We start from the raw sequence: 19,658 nt of genomic DNA, 5'->3' as shown, positions 1-19,658 counted from the left end.
GTCCTTCAGACTGTGGAAAAACTCTCTTAGGCAACTTAAATTCTCAGTATAGAGAATTCTCCAGGGCATCAAATGTTTACATAAGAACCTTTTTAATTTTTATTTTCTGGAATAATGTTGTTTGTACTTTATCTTAGCAGTAATGGCCACTCTTTTACTTTTTGATATAAAAATTCGGAACTAGCTGCTGGTTAGCCGTAACAAAATACTTACATGATCATAAAAAACTGAAATCTAATTAAAGGTGCTTGTTACAAATTGCTTCACAGTGATTCAAAAAACGAAACATGAAATGTAGAATATAAAATATATAACTGGTAGGAGTGGTTTATATGATTACAACTCAACTTTACATGTAGTCATAAAGAATAAAATAATTAATTAGAAACAATACCACATGGTAAATCAACTATACTTCAATGAAGAAGACAAAAATTTTTTAAAGAATAAAATTATTGAAGGAATCCTTAATTTCCTATTCCTAAAATATTGGCCTAAGTTCAGAGAAAATACAAATATAAAATTCAATTACAATGTTTGCTTATTTATTTATAGCCATGACTATGAATTGCATTGTGTAACTCATTTATATTATATATTATTATTATATTATTATAATATTATATTATTTATATTAAATGCATGATATTTTATGAAGTCATCTCATACCATCAAAAAAAGTCAGTGCAATGAGATAACATCCTATAATTGATATGGAGGCTGAGAGAAGAAGAAAACCATGTAGAGACACAGTTCTGTTTTATAATCTCTTTATAGTAATACTGACTAATATGATATCAATTTTATGTGTAATTTTGTAACCTCTATTTATAATATTATAAAGTTGTTATAGTCATTCAACAACAATTATTGAGGCAATAAATTCACACATACAATAAAAAAAACTGAATAATAAATAATCCTAAGCTTGTGGAGTCTATAGTGTCATAAGGAGACAGACAGTAAAGGAATGTAATAGCGGCTATAACAGACACTTGTGCATCTGTCAAGCCATAGACATGTTACATCTGCATGTATAATACTCTTTATAATATTTTTGTTGTGTAGTATTTTATACATAAAGAAAATTATAGAGACTGAATATTACCCATACATTCTATCTATGGTTTGTCTATTACAAATTCCTAAAATTTTGAGTCAAAAAATTTTTATATATAAAATATTCCAGTAAACTTGAACTTCTTCTTGTACTCCCTCCCTCCCTCTCCCTGAAGATAATCAGTGTAGAGAGTTGTTATATTAATTCTCTGCATGTTTTTGAAATTTTGACTACATGTTTTTATACCAGGACCAACATGTATCCTTGCCCGGTATTTTTTTTTTTAATGTTCACAACTGATTTTATCATTTAACATTATCTTTGAGACATTCATCTGACAAGGTCTACCTTATTCATTTTCACTGTTGAAATTCATACATGAATATATCGCTATCTATTTACTAATCAGTGTTCCAGTTAATGAATATCTAGTTGCTTCCAATTTTTTGCTGTTACAAACAGGACCACTACAAACATTCTTGCTTGTTTCCTTATCTATAGTTCTAAGAGCAAAACTACCTCTAGTGTATATAAGCATGGAATTGCTGTGTTTTAAGAGATACAGATTCTCAGCTTTATCAGATATTACATTACAAATCTCAAATTTTTTGTAGCAATTTTCATTTTCACTTAGTATGAAACTATGTGTTTTCCTATATTTTAACAATATTTGGTATTTCAGACTTTTAAATCTATTGGGTATCAGGTTGCTTAATGTGAATTTCCTATTTATTAATAAGGTTGGTTGATATATATATATATTAATCATTTACGGTTCTTCTGTAAATTGTGGATTTTGTTTTTTTCCCCCTTTTACAATAAAATAGATGGGCCTTTTTTATTTGGAGGATTGGTTGGTTTTATATATTTCTTAAGTCTATCTCAATAGTAGGAGTGAACAATTGATAGCACATATGGAGAAAAATGTACTCAAAAATGTTCCATAGAACACAAGTAGGCTGTCAACATCCCACCTACACTTACCATGTATGGTGAAATTGCATACACACACACACACACACACACAGATACACACACACTTCTTGGATCACATCTTAGAAGGTAGGTGTCTCCATAGAAATGGGAAATTAGTTCATTTACACAAGCTGTAATACACATCAGATCTAGAGAGGAAACAAATACATCTGGATTTCCCATGTGAAAGAAACAGATTAATCTTGAATGATACTAGGGCACAGAGACTTTGGCTGATGGTTCTCTAGCCTGGGGATGTATAAACCCAGACAGAAATTTGAAATAATCACTTTCGCCTTTGTTGCCCATCCATCTCTTTCTCTGTTCCTCTGTAGTTTGAAGTCTTTTGGCATCTCATCTTTTCTGCTCTGCGATGGCTCAGCTCTCTGAGTTTGGCCTTAGCTCTCCACTCCAGTGAGCACGGATATATATTGCTGTCAGTTGTCAAGAGAATAACAATGTGATTCACACTAATGTGAGAGTTTCTGATTACATTCCAAGATGGCTTATGTGTCCAAGGTTACCAACGACTAACGGGTAAAATTTAAAAGAAGGTCGGGATATGCATTAAGTAAAATATTGCTAGGCACTAAGCTAGTATCATGTATTTTAATTTTTAGCTTTCAGAGTACTTGTGAAAGAGATATAAATATGCTTACTCTTTCCATAATGTAGAAGCAAATTCAGGACATATGTGGTAGGAGGTTGGCCATGGGAATCTGTCTTTTGCCCATCAGTTACATTACTAGGATAGGCTACATAAAAGACCTCTTTCTTGCCCTGATGCATGTTGGTGCCACATGTCTTTTTGGTTCTTAAGGATAGAATTCATCTCACTCTTTCAAGTCACTAAATTTTTCCTCTTGTCTATCAAGGATAAGAAGGAGTAAAAACTTGACACAACCTTTGGAAATTGTATTGACCATGTTATACAACAGTGACAGATTTTATAAATTATAAATTATTTTAAAGCAAAAATATATTTTCAAATAGTTAACCACCTCAGATATGATCACAGATTGAAACAATGCCAAATAAAATACACAATTTGAATTGTATAGCAGAGCTATCTATAAGAGGTAAAATGGCCAACTCAAATATTGACTAAATTGTAAACTTAGTTTGTACTTGAAGTTTTCTCAAAAACTCTCTTTGTAAGTTTACCAACATTTCCTTGAAGCTGCTCACTTTTATAAAATCTGAGTCAACTCAATTTAATAAAACTTTAGTGTGCCTTGACTTTGAACTACATCCTGCGTTAGGCATTTTGGAGTACAAAAAAAGGGCGCACAGAGTTCTTCCCTTCAGCTACTTGCAGCAAAGTAGGTCTCTAAAACAGAAGCAGCAAACTTAGATATCCAGAGGCCAGGAAGGCGACATGAAACTGCTAGTAGTATAAAAGGACATGGAGTGGTTGGACTTATAATAAATTGGAGAGCAGAGGTAACCATCCAACAAGGTCAACAATGAATTACTCAGCTTGGGCTCATTCTTGCCATGCAGCAACACAGACCCATGGTAGCCAGATCTTGTCATTTTTTTTTTCCTCAAGAGCATTTTTAGGTGAAATATGATTTCTAACATCGACAAAAAATTTTAAATTAAATGCTAAAAATATCAGAAGTTAAGTATAGCATATACACTGAAAAAAATTAAAACTACAATGTTAAAGTATATGCCTGGAATATTTATCTCATTTCAATTAGAATAATTAATCAGTCCTTTTCTAGGCACTTTCATTCAAATGAAAATGATCCATTATCTCTAAATTACCAGATCTGCTATAGATTGAATACGTCTTCCCAAAATCCATAGCCCTAATCCCCAGTGCTATGCTATGTGGAGGTGAGGTCTGGGGGAATTAAGTAGTTCGTGAGGGAAGAGTCCTCATGGATGAAAGACATGAGAGAGATGTCTAGGATAAGCTACATAAAAGACCTCTTTCTTGCCCTGATGCATGAGAGAGATGATCCCTCAGCCATGGGAGGCTACAGTGACAGTGTGACCACCTGAAAGCCACAGAAGGGAGTTTTCACAAGGAATGGCCCTGATATCTTGGACTTCTACACTCCAGATTGTCAAGAAATAAAGTTCTGTTGTTTCAGTCACTCGGTCTATGGTATTCTGTTATGGCAGTCCAAGACTAAGACAAGATCCAAAATATATTTTTTTCTATTTCCATCTTATGTTTTACTCAGCAGCATTTGTCAAACATGATCATGCCTTCCTTGTAGCACTATATTTTCTTACCTTTCCTCCAGGTACATTGGCAACCCCTTCCCAGTCTCCCATGTGGCCCTATTATTCTGAATGATGTTCATATGTGGGTGTTACTTACCTTTGTGTCTCCAGTCTACATTGCTCTCCTGTGACTCACATCCATATATCTACTTGGATGTCTAAAGGTATCTTGATTTTCCTCTAATCTTATTTCTTCTTGAGTCTCTTCATTGCAGAAAATGGCGTCAGTTGCTTAATCTACTCACTTCCTTAAGGTATAAATCTGAGATTCATCCTTGATATTTTCCTCTCAGATATGTCCATTTCTCTCTACATTTACTGTGACCACACGAGCCATGTCTACCATCATCTTTCAACTTGTTTACTAAAAAAGCCCTCTCAATACACTTCCTTGAATAGATCTTTGCTTATTCTGACAGAGCAACCAAAGATCTTTTGAAAATGTAAATCTTATGATGTACATTTCTACTTTAAAAACTTTAGTGCCTTTCTAGGATCTTTGGGTAAAATTCAAAATTCTTACAATGGGTAGTTGGCTCTGGATAATTTCACCTCTGCGGCTTCTAATACCACAGTCTGTCCTGATCAGTACACTCCATCTGAATTTATTTCCTCCAGCAAACCAAGTCTCATCCTATGTCTGAAATATAAATATACACACTAAAACATTTAGAAAGACTTTCTTTGTCTAGCTGCCATAGGATTTCTATGGTATCCCAGCCCTTCAACTAAAATCTCCTAGCCAATGTCAAGGTCAGGAAGTCTGGTGGAATGTTGGTAAACCCCTATATACATGACCTATAGCCATCATCTAGAACATCCCTGAGAAACAGAAAACTGTAAGGAAGGTCTTTCACTCATGTGAGTGGCTTTTCTGATATCAATGTTTTCCTATTTTATTCTAATACAAACTTTTATCCTATTGATTGCCTTATTTTTTATTTTATTTTATCATTTTATTATTATTCTTTGCTTTTTAGGGCCACATCTGCAGCATATGGAGGTTCCCAGGCTAGGGGCCGAATGAGTGCTACAGCTGCTGGCCTACGTCACAGCCACAGCCATGCCAGATCCAAATCTCAGCTCACAGTAATGCCGGATCTCCGACCCACTGAGTGAGGCCAGGGATTGAACCCACATCCTCATGGATACTAGTCAGACTGGTTTCTACTGTACCACAGTGGGAACTCCAAGCTTATTATTTTTTTTAATAGAGCATTTCCCAACACATGATCTACAGAAATTCTTGCATTGTATATCCCATTTAGAAGATCAAATTATCCAGAAATGGACCTAGGAGAGCCAAAGAAAATCTGCATATATCCTTTTTTTCTGCAAATATTTATTGAGTTCTTACCATATGAGAGATGTTGTAGTAAGTTTCTTGGAAATACTAACAAGGAAAAAATAGAAACCTTTCATGAGCTGTGGACCAATTCGGGAGACAGCTATAAATCAAATAATCTCACAAATAACAGGTACTATTATAACTGAGATACTTATTAGGAAGAAAAGGGTCAAAATGCATTGAGAGAGTATGACAGAACATTGGCCTAGTGTAGGGAGCTTAGGAAAGACTTCCTTGGAAGTAATGTCTACTAAGTCAAGATTTTAATCAGAAGGAAGAGAGTTTTGGGAGATGGGAAGAAGGAGAACTTTCTAGGCGTGGAAATAGCATCTGCAAAGGCCCTGAACCACGTATATTCAAGAAGCTGAATGACGACCAGTGTCCCACAACAGCCAGAAGTAAAAAATTCTGTAGAAGATGTTAGTAAGGGAACAGGCTGGGAGAAGATCCACCCATATGTTATTCTGGAGTTCAACAGACAGCTTCTTAAAAGTTTTAAATATTCTGTTTTACATTTTTTTCCCTCTTCACTCATCAAAATTTTATATAGAAAAAGGAAGACATAAATAAAAGTGTCTATGGGGTATTTGCTTATTAAAGTAATTTATGTTACCTCTTGTACAAATTAAAATTTGAAAAGTCTAAAGATTAACACAGATTTTTAAAATGAAATACTTTGCCTGCAGTTTTTGTTTTGTTTTGTTTTTTTAAATCTTAGTGAGTAGACGTGGGCTGATTCCGAGGTGAATTCTCTAGCCAGTACCAGTCTGAACCAGCTGTCAAGTCAGAAGCAAATGTAACCTGTTGTCATTATGTTATATGTTTCACCTAGAAATCATTTAAGAAGAGTAAATTTGCTGCCAGACCATCCTTAATGCATTCCTAATGTGCAATGAAGTCATGCACCTTCAGCCTTGCTAAGATTGCTATTTAGCACATCACAAAGGGCTTTTCAAATGTAGACAGGTATGAAAAATGAGCAAGTGGAGGAAAATCAGAAAGTGTGTGAGAATTGATCATTATAAGAGCTATTCAGCCAATTCTTTTAATAATATGTAAGAGGCTAAGGAGCTACCATAACAAGAGCACTTAAAACACTGTGTCTGAGCCAAGGACCTCATCACTGATACAAGTTTTGATAAAGCAACCTGACTTTGGCAATTTAATCTATAATAACAACAACAATAGCAAAATACATTGTGTTATAAATATTCTCTTCTCTATCTCTCTCTATATGTATACTTGTACACATGTACATTTTCATACAGGGATATACATATAAGAATGCTCATAGCAACATTGTGAGGACAAAAACTTGGCAACAACCTAAATTGTCATCAGTAAAAGAAGGGTTGCATGAATTATGATAAAGCCAGGCTGTTAAGTATTTATAATAGTGAAACATATCTGTGTGTTTTCCTGGAGAGATGTCCATAAAATAATTAAGCAAAAAGGCAACTGGGGTATGTAACACAACCTCATTTTGGTAAATAAACAAAATACGTATGTTTACATAAAGTTTTAGTATAAATGTAAAATGTGTTCAAGGATAACTATTTTATTAAATCAGTTGGGCTTAGTAAGATTCAATCACGGGGAAAAAAAATCTTTCTTGACACTCGCTATGTTGACACTTTCTTTCCCAGATCTATGTGCAATTTTAGGTAGGTCCCTTAGCTTTTATAGTCCCTCTAAGATAATTTTTAGAAGTCCTCTGACAATGGACTCTCCTGTGAATCAATAGGAAAACAAAAACCAAAGGTAATTTAAAAATGGGCCAAATTCTTTCTAAACATACACTCTGCAACAGAGTATATCAAAATGGTCAATACAAATATCTAGTGAACTGGAATATATCTGTAACCAGTGACCCAGCTATTCTTAGGTTTATATCCATCAGAAATGTGTATATACGTTCATCTAAGGACATGTACCCAAATGTTCATAGCAGCACTCTCTGCATGAGCTGAAAGCTGGAAACAATCCAAATACCCATCAACAGTAGAGAGATTTAATAAAAAAAAAAAAGTTGGAACATAATTTATGAAAAGACAACTTTCGTAGGCAAGCCAAAGAGACATGTCTTCCTCAAATCGCACTGCATTGCATTTATCTACTTCTCTATTTCCATAACACTCTGTCACGCTGTTACTTACCCCCTGGGCCCCCCACTGGTCCTCCCAGCCAGAGGAACATCTACACAGACTGTAAAGCTAACTAAAGTGTTATTCATCCCACTGGATACTTTCTGCTGCAGCAAAAATCTCATTATCTGCATTCCCATTCTGTTATATTTGTTTCACCTCCCTTCCTGATGACAGCATAACAAAGTGGAAGAAAGTCATCCTCAAACATACGGATGGGGCTTCCACCACAGCAGTGCTAGTAGAAAGGACATCCTTGAGGAGCAGAGATGAACTTATTTCCTCCAGACTGAAATGAAAGAAACAGTCTTTTCTCTTGCTTGAGCTGTGGTCTCTGCTAGAGTTGTTGAACAAATAACCTAGCAAGGAAAGTCTTGTAATATTAACCACCCACTAAGGACTACAAGTCAAGAAGGTTTCCTTCCTTTTGTAACTGCTCAAAATGTCCAGTTTTTATTTTATTTTAGTCTTTGTTTGTTTCTTTGCTTTAGGGCTGCACCCATGCACATGGAAGTTCCCAGGCTAGGGGTCAAACCGGAGCTGTAGCTACCAGCCTATACCCCAGTCATAGCAACGCCAGATCCAAGCTGCATCTGTGACCTCCACCACAGCTCATGGCAATAACAGATCCTTAACCCACTGAGCGAGGCCAGGGATCAAACCCGCATTCTCATGAATACTAGTTGGGTTCGATTCCATTGAGCCACAAGGGGAACTCCCTCAGAATGTCAGACAGCGATATCCTCACTTTGTCACAAATACCATTTCGATTAGTTTATCTAGATGCTTAAGTCTTCCTAAGGCAGTGCCCATCATTAGGCTTAAGTTGTTTCGGATAGGATTTCCCCCTCCACCCTGCCCAGTTCTAAAACATTTCTTCTGAAAAATCTATACTGGAAGTTTGTCTTACTTTCACATCTGATATCTATTTATCGGCACCTCTGTCCAAACTAAGGGAGGAACAGTTCTGTTCTATTTTAATATTCTATATGACATCTTTCAAATGTATGAAGACTGGTGAGAGCAGGTGTTTCACTGGCCATTGCATACAGTCCCAGACATTCACGAAGCACCTTCTTTGTGCCAAAGACTATAGGAGGTAACAAGGATACCACAACCAGATTCCTACCCCATTGTTACTCTCATGATTAAGGCAAAACAAACATCAGAGGAATAACCTAACCCTGAAATATTGTTTAAACAACATTTAATATTCTCTCAGGAAAAATATCAAAGAAGAACCAGTATAGTTTTGATGTTTTTCTTTTTTGCCTCATTTGGTACCTGCATTCATGCTCTGATCCTCACTGTTTTAGGTTAGGGACCAAACAAAATAAGTTTCCTTCATAAATCCTCTATTTATAAAACTCTCTTTTTACTCTCTATGAGCTTAGACGTGGCATTGTTTCAAATACACGAAAAAAAATTGGTTGGCATTTTTAAACATGTTTCAGATGTTTGAAAAGATCTAGTTTAATAAGAGACATTATCAGAAGCCTGAAGGAGTTTCTGACCCTCGGCATATTTCTGGAAGACAGTGTCGAGTCATGTAACGAGAATTAAGGTTATTTGCTATCGGGCAAAATGGACTCATTCTTTTAGATCTGTGACTTTGGCTAGTTTACTAAACTTCCAGAATTACAGTTTGCTTACCTTTAAAAAGATGATGACACAGACTACTTTATGAAGTTGCGTAGTGGTTTCAGAGATAAAATATGCACAATGCTTACCATCAAACACTCTTGGTTTCCTTTCTTAGCTACTTATCTGACTGGATTAATAAGACTCATTCTTCTCCAAATATTTAAAAGTTTTCCAGTTGAAAAACACTTTGTCTTAAAAATCAATTTGGTATTGTAAGTACATTTTAAAATAATAAATAAAACAGTCCATAGAGACCTAACTATTTCGCAAGCACTAGGATATTAAGGACTTGTAGATTAGGGCAGGAAGCAGAAAGGCACAAAGAGAAGAGGCCTCACCTTCCATGCTCATGGATTTATATGAATAATAAGAGTTTCACTTGGGGTTGGCCATTTTATCAGGATCTATACCAAATAAGAAGAAATAAATGCACACCTAAGATTGGAAAAGATTCTCTATCAAATGATTAAAAAAAAGGACACTTCTTTCATTTTTTATCTTTTTGACAACTTGATTGGGGAGTGGAAAATGGCCCTACTTAAGAAAAGTAAGCGAAGTATTGGCAGGCAGTGACTTTAAATTGCACATTAAACTAATCCAGGGCTATGCCTTAATAAAGGCTAGGGCTGGGAATTCTTATGGATTTTCTAGCTCATTGCTGGGACAACATTGAAAGGCAATAAATGTTCTATTACTTACACAAGCTGCTAGTTTTCAGAAAATTAGTCACCAGTGACCTTTTACCCTTTGTCTTGCTCTCCTTCTCAGTAACTGTACCTGATCTGAATCAAATGCAGACCAGTAAGTTTCTCTGATAACCTGCTACAAATCTAAACAACTGGGTTTGGGTATTGGCAATAACACCAACCTTTCAGGAAGATGTGCAATTCCATACATTTATTTCACCTGAAACAAAAGCTACATCCCCAAGTTATTGCTTTAAGTTACTGTTTTAAGTTAATTAAATCTCATTTCCAACAAATAAGTCCAAATAAGTTGAACATGAAAATGACATTTGGCTAAAAGTTTTTAATTTCTATATACCTACCCAACAATAAGCAGGAGTTTGGGTATATGAGCAATGGGGGTGGGCAACCATGAGGTGGAGGGGGCTGGTGTCTGAGGGTTGATATTGGAGGGGAACAGAAAAGGAGAGAAGTTACGTGATTTGGGGGCACCGATCCTTATATTGAATTATATTGATTAGTTTTCCAGTTAGCAGGGAGACCTCCTTCTGACCCTATTTTCAGGGTCACTAGATCATAATGCAATCTCACGAAGAGGCTAGGATCCCTCCCCATATTGCTTTCCAAGGAAAGTATGGACCTGAAAATCGTCCATTTAAAGTGTTCTCTTTTTTCCTTTTGCTGGACTCTACCTAACAAATGCATATATAAATTGCATACGCAGTGTAATAACACATGGTGCAATGGACACAAGATAAGATACAAAAATGGTTCCAACCTTTTGCAAAAAGGCTATCTTAGAAATTGAATCTCGTGAGAGGCATTTCATCTGAATCAGGAAAATAAAATGATAATATCTGACAAACAGGTGGGTCTGCTAAAAGACCCCTTATTGGAGAAAACTTAAATGTGTATTAAAATATGGTTGAAGCATACGGCAAAGCAAAGACTTATAGGAGATAGTCTTGGTTTATTCATGTGCATTTTCATCTTAGGCCAAATATACAATTAAGTGGCAGACAAAATAATTATGTTTCTATAAATATTTATGAACCAAAAATATACTTTTTAAAAAGATGATGGATAATTTCAAGACTTTCTAAGTCCTACACAATTTTCTTTATATGAAACTTCCTGGAAAGTCAATGGTTTAACAAGGCATGTACTATACTTCATGAGAACAGACAAAGACATTTTGACATCATGTGGACAAAGCAAATGGCACTTTTCATGTTTCAACTAATTGTATTGACACTGGACTACCGTACTAACAATCAGTAGTATTGTGTCATTTGACATGCCATTATAACTATTTGTTAGGGTCTGTTGATGCTTTTGAATCTGTTTCCTTACCTGATATGCCTCTATGTCTTCATATCTTACTTGAATAAATGGAGCTGTTCCATCTTTGGACATTGACTTGTCTGTAATGTAGTAACCCACACTTCTGGATCTATGCCTAAGTAGCAGGTCACTCTTACCCCCACTTCTTCTCCCTTAGTCTTTATAGGCATCCTTACTATTTGGTTGTTAATCTAACTTTCTCTTCCTTCAGAGAGATCCTGGGCTACTAATATCACTCTATGAATCAAAATCTTTAGTTGACTCGTTAGACTTTGCCAGTTCATATCACCGGGAAAGTGCTATAGAAATCACTATAGAAAACAGTGTGGAGGTACCTTAGAAAACTATACATAGAACTACCATATGACCCAGCAATCCCACTCTTGGGCATACATCTGGACAAAAATTTCCTTGAAAAAGACACATGCACCCGTATGTTCATTGCAGCACTAGTAACAATAGCCAAGACATGGAAACAACCTAAATGTCCATCGACAGATGATTGGATTAAGAAGATGTGGTATATATACAAAGTGGAATACTACTCAGCCATAAAAAAGAACAAAATAACGCCAACTTCTTTTAATTAATTCAGGTTATTATATAATGTATGAATATAAATAAAATATATGTGGTATGGATGCTGCTGAAAGACAGAATAAATAGGAGAATTGCTAGAACCACAAAAATTCAACATGATCAAATAATTCTCACCAACCAACAAGCAAGACTCAACCAGCTGTACCCAAGTCCTCAAAAAGTGTTTCAGAGCATACCAATTCTCCATGTCACTGTCTGCTCTCATTGTCTCAAACTGTCAGAAATGTCAATGAAGGGCGAGAAAGAATATTTTCCATATTTCAAAAATTGCCTTCATATCACTGTCCCTGATGATTTTTCACCCAAAAGTACCCATGTGTTTCCATCAATGTATTTTTCCCCTGTCAAACACATAATGAGCCTAGACTCCCTAGGTATGAGATGAAAACAGCGCACTGGCTGTGACTTTGATCACATTAATTTCTTGGGCACAATCACGTTCAACAGAGCAAGTGTAAAGCCCCAAAGTGGGGAGCTGGCTACACTGCTGCTGGTAGTCACATGCCCACAGGAAAATATGTTGAAACCAGCCATGGTGTCAGTTTAGACTTCTATGAATAAAGGGAGAGCTATATAGAGAGAAAGAGATCTTGGCAGAGCTCTCTTTTAGCCCCACTTCTCACTGAAGGCCTTGAGTGTCCTGTTTTATTTATATGATTTTGGTTGAGTAAATTAGTAAAAAAAAAAAAAAGAGAGAGAGAGAGAGAGATTGAAACCTGGATAGTGAACCCACAGATATAATTGAGATCTTAGTTTGATATTTACATCTTAAGTCATGTGTAGAGGTTTGTCTTTGGCAGAAAATTGTATGCCTGTCACTCACCCATGATGCCTCAGCAATTATAACATGATCTGTGCTATCTTGTATGCTTCATTTTCTGTTTTTATATTTTGTTTTATTTATAATATAGTTATACTCAAGAATGAGTAGAAATAATCTTGGCTTATTGTCCTGAACAGTTTATTCCTTACTCAAACTACTGCTGATTTAAAGTCTCCTTTTTCTAAAATATCAAAATAGGTATCTCTTAAGCAGTTTTACTTCATGTTTTAAAGAAGAGGACTAGAAAAGACAAAATGTCATCAGTTTTGACCAATATTCTGATGAAATTACCTTATAATCATTATCTAATGCTTTTGGAAGTCAAATTTAACTGTAAAAAAATTAACATGCAAATGTCTCAAATTTTTTCTTCTATTAATTTTTTTTAGTTTTATTCATGGTTTGGCTGGAATGGCCACCTTTTACATGGCAGAAATTGCTGTTTTTTAGTGTATATATCACTAAATATCAATAACTTAAAATGAGATAATTAGCCAGTCAATTTGTTACACAGAACACCAAGAAATTTTAAAGGTAAAAATCTATTAACTTGAATATGAAGACCCCTAAATAATCTCAGCTATAATTAACTTTCCATCAAACAGGATACAAATTTTTCCTTAAAAAAAGTTGAATAGATTGATAAAATTATTTGATCAGTTTACCCAATCAGCAGTCTTTCTGAAGCATCCATATTCTATGTTAGATGCCATATAAAGTGAGGGACACCAGAGGTAATCAATATTAGACTTTCCCTCAAGGAGCCCATGGCTTGATTTATAAATCTGGCTTAGAATGCAGTATATTTAGGAATGATCAAAATTTACACATCAAAATTTCCTATAGAATGGTGACAGATTCATCTATGTCTTATTTTCATGAAACCACATTTGAAGAAGCATCTGGCTGGTTCTGCTGCAAGAGATAAGCAATTCTAGCTCCTGAAAGTAGACAGGAATTTAGTGCAGGAACGTGACCTTGCAAGCTTAGAGGAGTGGGATTTCCACAATGCCTTGAGAAAAGACTGCAGACGCCTGACACCAGGGAAGCCAAGCCCTATACCCTTGGGGACAGCAGAGCCCAGGGAGGCTGCGGAAGAACCTCAGTTTTCAAGAGGGCTCTTCCCTACCTGTTCTTCAAGGTTCGGAAAGTTCTGCCAGCCCTGCGACCAATGCCCCTTGACACCCACTGAGCAAATGCTCAGGCAAGGATGCTCATTGTCTCCAAGATTACCCCTGTGGGCAGCACCAGCTGAAGCAGTAGGAATAGAGCGCTTTGGTTCTGTCTTTACAATCCCATGCAAGTTCAAGTTCTTCTGTGGGCAGCACCAGTTGAGGCAGTGGGAATAGAGTCCTTCAGTTCTGTCTTTACAATTTTCATGCAAGTTCAAGTTGGTCGGGATCTCATTCATCCTGAGCTCTGCTTATGAAAGACTCTAAATCAATTAACTTTCCAGCCATCCAGACTCTGGAATCTAGGGATGTTCACCAGAAGAAGACGGGGATGGGGGCTGCATGGTACCACACCACACCCGCCATAAACTGCACCTACACTAAAATTCTCAAAATTTTCTTCAAGATCTTTTAGTTAATTAAAATACAAAGATAATGTGTGTGTCCACGAGGCATAAATTCCTCTCAAACTTTGTGTTCCCTGCACAGCCTCTACTGCTCTCTTCTGGGCTGACACATGCTTACCTCCTTCAGGAATGCCTAATATCCACAGAGACTTTGCTTCCTCCAGGACCCTTTGGCCATCCCACTAGGGGGCCTGGGCCTACCTAAGTCACAGTACTTTATCTTCTGTGAATACATTGGTTTTGTATTGTGTGTTTCGCTGGCATGACTATAAGCTCATTGAGAACATGAAATGAGCCTTGTGTTTCAAGTATCTAATTTATTGCCTGCTACGTATGGTACAAAAACAAACGACTGGGCACTTTTAAACATGACAACTTATTTTATTTTATGTAAATATCATTTTTTTAATTACTAGACCTCCTTCATGTATGGATTTATTCTACAAGCACTGATTAACAGTCTGCTAGGTATAATGCATGGCAGATGGTGTGTGGTCCTGCAGATACTCGAACTGTAAATTTAAACCTATCTCTACCCCTGATTTTTAAATAGTATAAAATAATGTTTATTTTCCTGACCTTTCTATATGGTTTAACTTTCCCAGTATGCTACATAAAAAAAAAATCCTTTAAAAAAAAACCTCACTTGTTTGCAGCATGTTGGCCTCTGTGAGAGAAAAGAACTAGGAGGAGAGGTGCCCATGAAAAAGCAGAAAACAGGAAAAGTTTGGTTCTAGTTCTCTTATTGATTTGCTTTGAGACCTTGAACCAATAAATCACCTTACATAACTATATCACTATTTCTCCATTTTCAAAGTAAGCCTAATTTTAGTTTTTGTTGCTTAGCTGAAGGAAAACTCAAACTCCTTGAAATCTTAACAGAAAGGATAAAGAGAATAATACACAGAAATTCTCTCTGAACTCTTTAGAGAAACTGGCTGTATAAATCCAAGATAGGATTGTAATTACATGGGCACCATGGGGCAATAGTATTTAAGAAGGCTTCTCAGACAGACAGACATGGACTCAGGATTCACGAGGAGCTGGAGACTTGACCTCCTAGTACCTCAATTCCCTTGTGTTTAAAACTATTAAAATACTAAAAACTAATTTCCATCTCTAAGAGTTATTTCGTGTTAAATATATTATTTTGTGCTTTTTTTTAGTTGACTGCAGACCTTGCATAAATGTAAGCTAAAGGGTGCACAAAACAGATGCATACAGACAAGCACATTCCCTCGAGTTGAAATATTAACTCATCTTAGTGTGTTGCATTTGGTTTCCTAGAATCATGTGGTATTTTACAAAATGCCTACTTTAGAAAAAAAAAAATGAAGGTATCAAGGTATTGATTCTTTCATTAGGATATTATTATCACATCATGCTGTTTTTCCTAAGAAAGCAGCAGTGTTCTTTTGCCTACATTCCCTTCAGCATTATGAAAATGTCTCACACTTCTCTCCCATAGCCATTATATCATTGCAATAAAGTGTTCGTATACCCCCCTGAAAACGCTTGGCATGTACGCATGATTCAAATGACAGATTTATACTTAGATGCAGAGACTTAAAATAAAACCAGTGGATTAAGTTTTATCATGGATCATTGTATTGAAACAGCCAGGTGTAGTGGAGTCTTACACAGAAAACAAGAAGCAGAAGATACAAAGTCGCTGCAAAGATGATATTTTGAGGAGCGTGATTAGGATCTTTCCTTTATCATATTATTATTATATCATCATAATATCATATCATATTTCCATATTATATCATATCATATCAATTTCCTTGAAATTGTTTAAGTTTCATTTATGGTGTGTCTTTGCTAGTTTCTTTTTAAATTTTTTATGTACGTAGAACTTACATGATGGCTAAGTTTAAGCCATCAAATTGGCATGAGAGATAAATAGCCTATGAACAGTAGTCTTCAGAGTTAAAACTGTTTAACGTTGTGCACGTTTTATATGTTTAAAAGTTTGTGGAGTAAACAAACCCTGTTTAGTAATAAAAGGCAACCACAGACTTGCTTAAGAAAATAACCATATAGATTATATATTAAACGGTTAAGACAGAAAAGAGAAATCATAACTGTTTGCTTTTAGCCTCCAATGAAATAAGAACAAAAATTGAGTAAATGCTTACAGACTTTTATGGCAATTCAACAGAGTCATTTTATGCCAGTTAAAGCTAACAATTAAAAGGAAGTGCCTTGAATTTTGTACATTTTGTGTTTCTTTTTCAAAATTTGTCTTAGTAATTAACTTCCATTAATTGTATTTTACAAAAAATGTAGTCTGTAAGGTACCAGAATAAAAATATGTATACATAAATAACAAACAAGGTGGAAACTACTGCTCTAATTTATTTTCTTCAGTAGTACTGCAAGACATGTAGAACAGAAACTACTCAAACTCAGTTACATATGGGAAAGACTTATCTCTAAGAGATTATATGATATCATTCAGGTCACAGAGCAAGCAGGTGTTAAAATCAAATGCCAAGTTTTATTATTCCATATCTTACACTCTTCCCTTAGAGCACACACTACTGAGAATGTTACACCCTATGCTAAAACTCTGTTTATCTAGGTAACCTAACCTTGCCTAGTTATTAGCAGCGTGGGGAGAAACATCAAGAAATTACAAGGCGACATTATCTACCTATCTATCATCTATCATTCATCTGAAGACAGACCTCAAAAAGAACATTTAAAAATTGTCTAAGTATCAGAGGAAAGGGAACAAAGATCAAAGTTGAAATACTTTATGTGAGTATAAGGAAGAAGAAGAGGAGGTGAAATGTGTGTGTGTGTTTAAAATAAGTGGAGAGGGGAGTTCCCATTGTGGCTCAGCAGTAATGAACCTGACTAGCATCTAAGAGGACACAAGTTTGATCCCTGGCCCCACTCAGTGGGTTGAGGATCCTTTGTTCCAGTGAGCTGCCATGTAGGTCACAGATGTGGCTCAGATCTGGCATAACTGTGGTGTAGGCCAGCAGCTACAGATCTGATTTGAACCCTAGCCTAGGAAGAAGTTCCCATTGTGGCTCAGTGGATCAAGGATCCCGTGTTGCTGCAAGCTGTGGGGTAGGCCACAGCTTCAGCTCCAATTTGATGCCTAGCCTGGGAACTTCCATATGCAGCAGGTGCAGCCATAAAAAGAAAAAGAAAAAAAGGAGTGGAGAAAACAATTATTAAACAGGAAGACATCTAAAATTGATATAATTAAATGTTGAACGTTTCTTTTAGTGACCACCAACTGAGAGTTAGTATGGCAAGGAAGTCCTCAAGTTAGATTTTACATTTCCTGAATGGGCTGCCTGGTCTGAGGCCAGGGTTTTAATTTCACCATAGTCATAAAAAAATAAAATAAAATAAAATAAAACACTGCCTGGTTTATAACCAGCTTTTGTGCAGGGAATAGCCTTGTATCTTTTATTTAAGAATTGTAAAGTTTGGGACATCTGGGGGTAAAGCATACTTTCTTAGCTGGCATTTCTCTTTTGGTCTCTCAGATAACTTAGATGACCCTTCACCAAAGACTTATTTGGCATCTGTACCACCTGGGGAACTTTGTCCATGATCTCAACAGAACTTTTCCCAAACTCCAGAAATTCTAAATACATCCGGGATTTTTCTGAGAAAACCCAAAGGCAGTAACTTGGATGTTGTTAATTGATGTTTGCAAAATCCTTTCAGTGCTGATCTGACTAGGGTTGTTACATGGGGAAATAAATAAAACCAAATTAGAATAAACCGGAAGAGTAAAGTAGAAAGAAAAACAAAACAAAACAAGAAGGCCTGATGCTTGAAAAGGCTTAGAGGTTTAGTCAGACTGTCACTTTCTCGAAGCTACCCTCAGTAAGGCAGTCTTATGGATAACCCAGTATTAGAGATTGCAGTTCTGAAGGCACTTGTATTTAATTGTCAATAGTTTGGGGAGAAATCAGCATGAGATGTGTTATAGACACTCATAAGGGCGGGTTAAGTCAGTGATAAGGTCTGCTTTTGCAAGCTTGGAAAATAAATCTGAATTTAGTTTTATTTCCCAACATATCAAGTTTCCTGGCTGGAGGAATAGCTTTTGGGATGAAATAAGGCAATACAAATACCTTGAATTTCTGATGCACGGTCCCAAGAATTTTAAATGAGTTACTAGCTGAAACATTGTTAATAAGCCTGATTTTAGTGACGCTAATGTAGAGCCATTATACTTTTTATTTGATGTCATTTGAAAACATACTACAGTTTTTTTTAATCTAACGAAATGCCCAAATTAATACTTTTCCTTTGTAAAAACAAATTTTAGAACATTTTTCTACTTAAAAGACCAAAACATCAATACAGAGTATTAAATTCATTTTCATTTGAAGTGCATGTACCTGTTTTTCAAGAAAGTAGAATTATTTACTTAAAAATTTCACATTAACTATGAGGCATATGAGTCTATCTTTTTTTTGCCTACAACTTCTTAAAACTCAGAAAAGGTAAAATAATTATCCTTCCTTCATTTGTAAGATCTGATTTAAAGGCTGTATTTAAAGATTGTGTTAATGCTTCTTTCACCCCAGTGACCTGAGCCTTTTAGTAAATTCTGTCCTGATATTAGTTTTCACAAGTCAGGAAACATTTTCCATATGTCATGAAGCATTATCCAAAGGGAGTTCATAGCCACACTGCTCATGCTTTATCATCGTCATTCTGGCTGAACCAAAATCCCTTCTCAGTGATAGCATCCATCTGAGAAATCAGACAAAAGCATTTTGGGTATACTATTGTTCTCTTCTTGGGCTAGCTGCTTCCCTGGACTGGAATCTTTTCACAGTTTTTTATTAAAATTATCATGAAAGAACAGCTGAAAAAATAAACTAAGTTGTCTTAAGTGAATCTTATTTAGTGTCACCAAAGAAAAATGACCTGTCTTACAGCAATAGAGTGCAGTTTAACCACCAAAAGGAACATGGAGAAGTAAGCAGAGGCATTAGAATTTGCTGGGGATTCCAGAAGTGCATTTCTTTCAATGAACTTAACAAGCAATGAAGGAAAAAAAAAGAATGGAGAAATGTCAAATTTAGAAAATTATTACAAATTAGAGATGAAAAACCACTCTAAAAACTATTACAAAAGCATAGCAATGAAGGAAAAAAATAAAATAAATTATCTAAGGCTAAAATAATTAGAATAGAATCAAGACTGTGTAATTATTAATGTCTACAT

The sequence above is a fragment of the Phacochoerus africanus genome, chromosome 10 (assembly GCF_016906955.1).
Source record: "Phacochoerus africanus isolate WHEZ1 chromosome 10, ROS_Pafr_v1, whole genome shotgun sequence".
In the NCBI taxonomy this organism is placed as follows: Eukaryota; Metazoa; Chordata; class Mammalia; order Artiodactyla; family Suidae; genus Phacochoerus; species Phacochoerus africanus.
This window is presented reverse-complemented; position numbering follows the sequence as displayed.